The sequence below is a fragment of the Passer domesticus genome, chromosome 18 (genome assembly GCF_036417665.1).
Source record: "Passer domesticus isolate bPasDom1 chromosome 18, bPasDom1.hap1, whole genome shotgun sequence".
Taxonomy (NCBI): Eukaryota; Metazoa; Chordata; class Aves; order Passeriformes; family Passeridae; genus Passer; species Passer domesticus.
In genome coordinates, this window is record NC_087491.1 from 5,925,709 (window position 1) to 5,931,708 (window position 6,000).

General features: G+C 47.5%; 1 long non-coding RNA gene across 1 annotated transcript; it reads left to right on the forward strand.

Annotated features, from left to right (window-relative positions):
* The first annotated feature begins 2,596 nt into the window (after nt 1–2,596).
* Nucleotides 2,597–4,811, forward strand: LOC135283312 (uncharacterized). The gene is made up of 4 exons (XR_010349143.1): nt 2,597–2,718; nt 2,877–3,010; nt 3,098–3,254; nt 4,434–4,811. It is a non-coding gene; the product is annotated as an uncharacterized LOC135283312 (long non-coding RNA).
* Nucleotides 4,812–6,000: the final 1,189 nt, after the last annotated feature.

The following is a 6,000-nucleotide window of genomic DNA, read 5'->3' on the forward strand; positions in this document are numbered from 1 at the left end:
GGGTCACTTTCTATTGCAATGAAAGATCTTTATCTCCATCTTTTCTGCACCCTTTTCTATTGGCTACAAAGACACCAATGCATGAGTCCTTGAGAATGTGCCCAACTTGCTGTTGGGCAAAAAAGTTCCCCAGAGAGGGAAGGTGCTTTGTGGGCCACAGGAAACAAAACCAGGAAATCTCCAGGTGTGATTCCACTGTGATTCCAAGGGTGAGAGAAATTGTTTAAGGGCACCAGACACTGGGTTTTTCAGGGATTAGGGTCTATGGATAAAGCTCTGCTGTTAGATAATCAGAAGCTCCTGCACATGAAGCCAGTTTCTGGTACCCAGAGGTGGAAAATTTAGTTGCAATTCTGTCTCCTTGGAGAAACCTGCTCTGTCCCTGCCTGTGCAGAGGGTCAGGGATTAGGGGCCCATTGTGATCAACTACTCCCTTTTATCCAAAGGCATTTAAAGGTAGTCCCAGTGGATCTGGGGAGGGGGCCTTGTTCCATGACTGACTGGATAATTGTAGATCTGGAACATTGCTGTGGTTTTCCACCAGAACCCCTTTTGCATCAGTCCCCAAGGAAGGGTGTGAATCACTCAGGAAAATGCCAGAGCAAGATGACCCCTGCCCACTGCTTGTTGATTTGGGGTTAAACCAACCGTCAGTCACCTGCACTGGTGGATTTGGGATCAGAGAGGTCATCAGTGACCTGTGGCCCTGCCAAGTGACCCTCCCTCCTGCTCTCTGGGATACCTGCTGGCTCTGTGTTCACTCTCAGCCCAGATCCTAGAGCTCTCTGAGGATGCCAGGCAGCCACTGCAGCACACAGAGAGAATCCCAGCCCCTCACATTAATTCTCTCTCACATCTTCAGAGGAGTATGACAGCAGCAAACCCTCCAAGTGAATCCTAGCCCTATATTAATTCGCTCCTAGGTCCAGCTCTCTGATCTGCTGTCATCTGAAAGTGATACTAATGCCAGGTTTCCATAGCCAGCCTCCCGCTGCGCCTCCCGCTGCAGTCAGAGTCATGCTGGGAGAGATCAGCTCTGCTTGAGAAGGGTAAACCAAGTGCTTGATTTCAAACAGCAGCAAGTAAGGCAAGAGAAAATCTGGAGAGGGGGAGAGGGAGGGAGTGAAGGGATGAAGGCTGGGAACATGTTCTTTTGAAAGGGGAGAGTGGTGATGAGTGCAGATGGGCTTCTTCCTCTCTCTGATCTCTGTCCATCTTTGCTGCCCACACCCCGGGTTTTTTCCTCCAGTTGTCCCAGTCCTCTCTTGCAGGACCAATTCCCTTGCCCCACTTAAACCTAACGAGGCTCTTTTCACTGTAGAGAAAGTCTGAACTCCCCAAGGAGCAGGACTGTCCCAGCTCTGAGGAATAAGCATGAGGCTGCTGGCTGCAAATCTTCCCTTGCTATCAGCTGCCAAGCCCGTTTCGTGCTCAACTGCCCCGAGCACTGCTGGGGAGATGTAAGGTCCAGTTCACCATCAAAGTAACAGGCACTGGACAGGTTGGGCTGGGCTGTCCAGCTATCTCACCAGCTGACAGCTTCTGACAGCCAAACCCTCTTCCTCTTCTTCATGTACTGCCCAACCTGGTGAGGGGAAGGTGAACGCTGATTTAATTTGACACTTCAAGAAAAGAATAAAGATACCTCAATATAGACATTGCCTTTCCTCCAGAATGTTCTCTGAATATTTTACTGGCCAGCAATGCTGCAATATTTTTGTGAAGGTCAGTAAATGTTACTTAAGAAAGCCAAAGAAAAAATATTTGTAACAAGCAACAGTCACTTCTAAAAGAAGCAGGAAAGGGCTTTCAACAGATCCAAAGTGATTTGTAGTAATGCCTGCTTTGGTTTGTTTTCTGATTGTTTTTTCCCAGATGTTTTATTTACTCAGTTTCTGAGATACCTTCAGAAACCTAATTCTGAGAGATTTTTTCCCCCCAGAAATTTTAGAGAAGGGGTCTTGGACTGGGGAATCGTAGGATAATGTCCTCGAAACCTCTTGTCCTTGCTGCCAGTGCTGGCTGCACACATCCAACACACCCCACTGCAAAGGCAAAGCACAGAGCCAGGAGCAGAACTTGTGGTCCCAAAGGCTCTGTCAAACACAAGCTGGAGGTGTTTGCCAGGTGGACCTGGCGTGTCCCCCTCCCCTCACTCTGTGCTGGCAGCCCCAGCCATGGCTGAGTGGGGACAGGGGCTCAGTGCCTGCTCTGGGGCTCAGAGGAAGCTGCCCGAGGAAGGGTGGGTGTGTGGGGTCTGGGCAGGGACTGTGGTGAAGTCTCCAGCTCCTCATGGAAGTTGTCACAGCACATGGATGCTTTACATTCCTCCATCTTTCAGGGAGGGGCAATAAAAACCAGTGGGGAGATAACATCTCACATCCCCAGAGCTGCTCCTGATGTCTGCCTTGTTTGAGATCCAAGTTGCTGAAGGGTTCAGGGGCTGAGTGTGAGAGCATCCCTGCTACTGGGGGGATGCCCCCAGCCCTGCCCAGGGCAGTCTGGGCCAGGGGAGGGGGCTGGCCCTGCTCAGCTCTGTGTTTATGGCAGCGTGGCTCTCTCCACTGGCTGCTGCCTTATGCTCTGCCACTTCATTTGATGTTCCTTTTTCTAAATGGTAGGAAATCAGTACTTACCAAGTGCTGGCCCAGAATTTATTTGACTTTAATTTCCCTTTATGACCCCGTCTGCTAATCTCTATTGCACAGATAAAGAGAGGTAACCCAGGCATCATTACCCGTGATGTGGAGAATTTTCTGCAGTTCAATTATAATCTCTTTTTTTTTTCCCTTGAGCAATAAAATCTCTCTGTCTCTCTCTCTCCCTTTCTTTTCCTTTAAACTTGTTCTCATAACTCTTCCCCTCCCGCTCTCAAGATGAGGTTAGGTACTTTTGTGATGTCTTCTTGGCCGGGTGTTTGTGGCAGTCAGAGCGGTTTTCAGCTGGAGCAGAAGGCTCAGAGACGTGCCCGTGTTGTTTAATGCCTGCCTGGGAGATGCAGGAGGCACAGGTGAGGCACGAGGAGGGGATGGAATAGATTAGCACGTGGGAAGGGCTCCGAGTTCTGCACAGACAGCTCCTTATGGATTGTTTTCAGCCTCCCTCTCTAGAAATGCCAGCATGATGGGTGGCAAAGATGCTGCTGAGCTGCTGGTTTAATTTGCCTTTTAGAGGCGTTTTAGGGAAGGCATCTGGTTGCAATCGTGCTGCCCCTTTGAAAGGCCGTTCTCATTTGTCTGCAACTTCTTTGAAAGGTGAGTAATTCTCAACGTATTTTTCTTGGGCACCTCACCCTGGCAAGGAGATCTTTCATGTGTGCTTGTGACCTTTAGGACAGCAGAGCCATCGATACATCTTTGGTGCATGTATTGTCCTTGTCATGTGGTAATTATTTACAAGCTTTGATTTCAAAGTTTGGGCCCCAGGAAAAAAGATGTTATGTATTTATGTTCTATTTCTCTAAACTTTTTTTTAAATTAAGAAGTCTCTAATTTTTTTTTTTTTTACATTTTTTAACATTTAATAGTTTAATTTGACTTAAAATTAAACCATACAGAGCAGAAGATGAACAAAAAGAAGCAGGAAGACATGTAAGTAATGGTGAAGCTGGCCTTGAAAAGAACATCAAAATGACATAGCTCTGACTTGTGTATTTTATTGATAATAGTAGTCACTATTAATAATAGTGACAATAATACTATACATATTAATAAAATAAATTATTAAAATTAATTAAAAACTCCAGTTGGAGATGCCAACTGGACCTCCTCAGTGTACAGTCTTCTGTTTTCATAATGAAAGACAACCTGTCCATTAACAAAGATTGGTTGCACCTGAATTCAATTAGAAAATTAACAGCTGAAAGGCTTTGGGGCTAAAGCCCTCCTCAGATGCAGGTGAAGCCTATCAGAAGTCAATCTGAATGTCTCAGTTGCATGAATCCAAAGCCAGTGTACCTACAGGACTCCAGATTTGTGGAAATGCAGTCTCAATCCAAAAGGTCCTCCTGCATATGCAGGAAGACAGATGGTGGTGGAGCTTGCTGCCTTCTGGCAGGATGAAATGATTTATCCCTAAACCATCTCTAATGGAAAAACATCCGAGGGCAGCCTGAAACGCAGGCACTCCATGAGGGAGGGACCACTTGTAGAGACCAGGCTGGCTATGGCTGGAAATAAAATGCATCTATCCTTTATAAAGCAGCAAGTTTTTAGCATAGACAGCACAAGACACCCACGTCCTGGTTCCTAACCTCAGGCATTTCATCCAATTTCATTGTCAGATTAACTTCCTTGCCATAAGAGTGGCCCAGAGCATTTATTTCTTCAGTGCTACTGTGAGATTTTTCTCAGCACCAGCAGCAAAACAATGACTTGCTGTGTATTCTCAGGGTATTTTAATGATCCTATCTCCATATCTGTTTAAATTTACAGTACAGCAGAGCTCTGACTGGCATATGGTTGTCAGCCAAGAGAAAACTGTGCGTCTAGGAAGCAGATCAATGTTGACATTGTGAAGGTACCTCTGGAAAGAATTAATCAAGTCTGATCTTTGCATACCCTCTCAGTATGGATTTTCATTAGACGTGGTGCTGTCTCCACACAGAGAGTCCAAGGTGCTCTCCTCAAGGTCAGCCACTGAAGGGGATGAAGGCTGGAGAGTCTCTGGGTTCTGGGGGCACAGGATAATGTCCTCGAAATCTCTTGTCCTTGCTGCCAGTGCTGGCTGCACACATCCAACACACCCCACTGCAAAGGCAAAGCACAGAGCCAGGAGCAGAACTTGTGGTCCCAAAGGCTCTGTCAAACACAAGCTGGAGGTGTTTGCCAGGTGGACCTGGTGTATCCCCCTCCCCTCACTCTGTGCTGGCAGCCCCAGCCATGGCTGAGTGGGGACAGGGGCTCAGTGCCTGCTCTGGGGCTCAGAGCAAGCTGCGAGAAGGAGCTGGGACATCAGGGCAAGGCACTGAGCCTGGATGCAGAAGTTTGAAATAGGCTAAAAGCGTGTGGAAAATGGCTGTGTGGAGGAAGAAGGGTTGAAATTGTATGGAATCATAGAAAGGACCCACCAGGATCACCCAGCCCAGCCCTGTCCCTGCCCAGACCCCCCACCAACCCCACCCTGGGCATCCCTGGCAGCGCTGGCCAAAGGCTCCTGGAGCTCTGGCAGCCTCGGGGCCGTGCCCATTCCCTGGGGAGCCTGGGCAGTGCCAGCACCCTCTGGGGGAAGAGCCTTGCCCTGAGATCCAGCCCCAGCCATTCCCTGGCTCCTGTCCCTGTCCCAGAAAAGAGATGGGTGCCTTCCCCTCCACTGCCCCTTGTGATTTGAAGTTGTGAATAAATTCCTAGGAAAAAAATATTTTTCCTTTAATCAGGGGACCATGGGAACCATCAGGTCCCTGGCTCAGCCTTCATTTAGCTCTAGCAGGTGGACCTGAACTCCAGGAGATGTCTGAGCTGTGCTCTAGGCTGCCTTCTCTCACCACCTGGCTGACTCAGGCTATGGCCATGCTGTGTCACAACTTGTCACCATTGATTTGGGCTGGTAGTACCAATCTGTCCCAGGGCAGAGTGAGCCTGCAACTCCATTGCTCCTCGAGGTAAAATCAAGTCCTGCATTAGGGTTTGTTATTAGGAGTTGTTAGTTGAAATGGGGCTTAGTGATATGCCCACAGTGAGTCACAGAACACTCATATTCCTTAGGCAGGACTTAAACCACCCAAAAAGGAGAATGCACCAAACACCACTTTTCACAAATGTTGTGTTTCATGACAGGGTCAGCGCAGGCATCATGAGTTTGGGATCTAAAAGGTAATCTGATTAATTAACAGAACTAAAACTAGCTAGTAAACAGATTCTGAATTTGTAATAAATAATTAGCCATCACAAAAGTCTCTTAATGAACTATTAAGTGACTTAAGGGTGGAATTTTCAGATGACATGAAAATATCTGACAAAAAAAACCTCATTTTCAAATAAATAATGGCCTCATTAATATTGA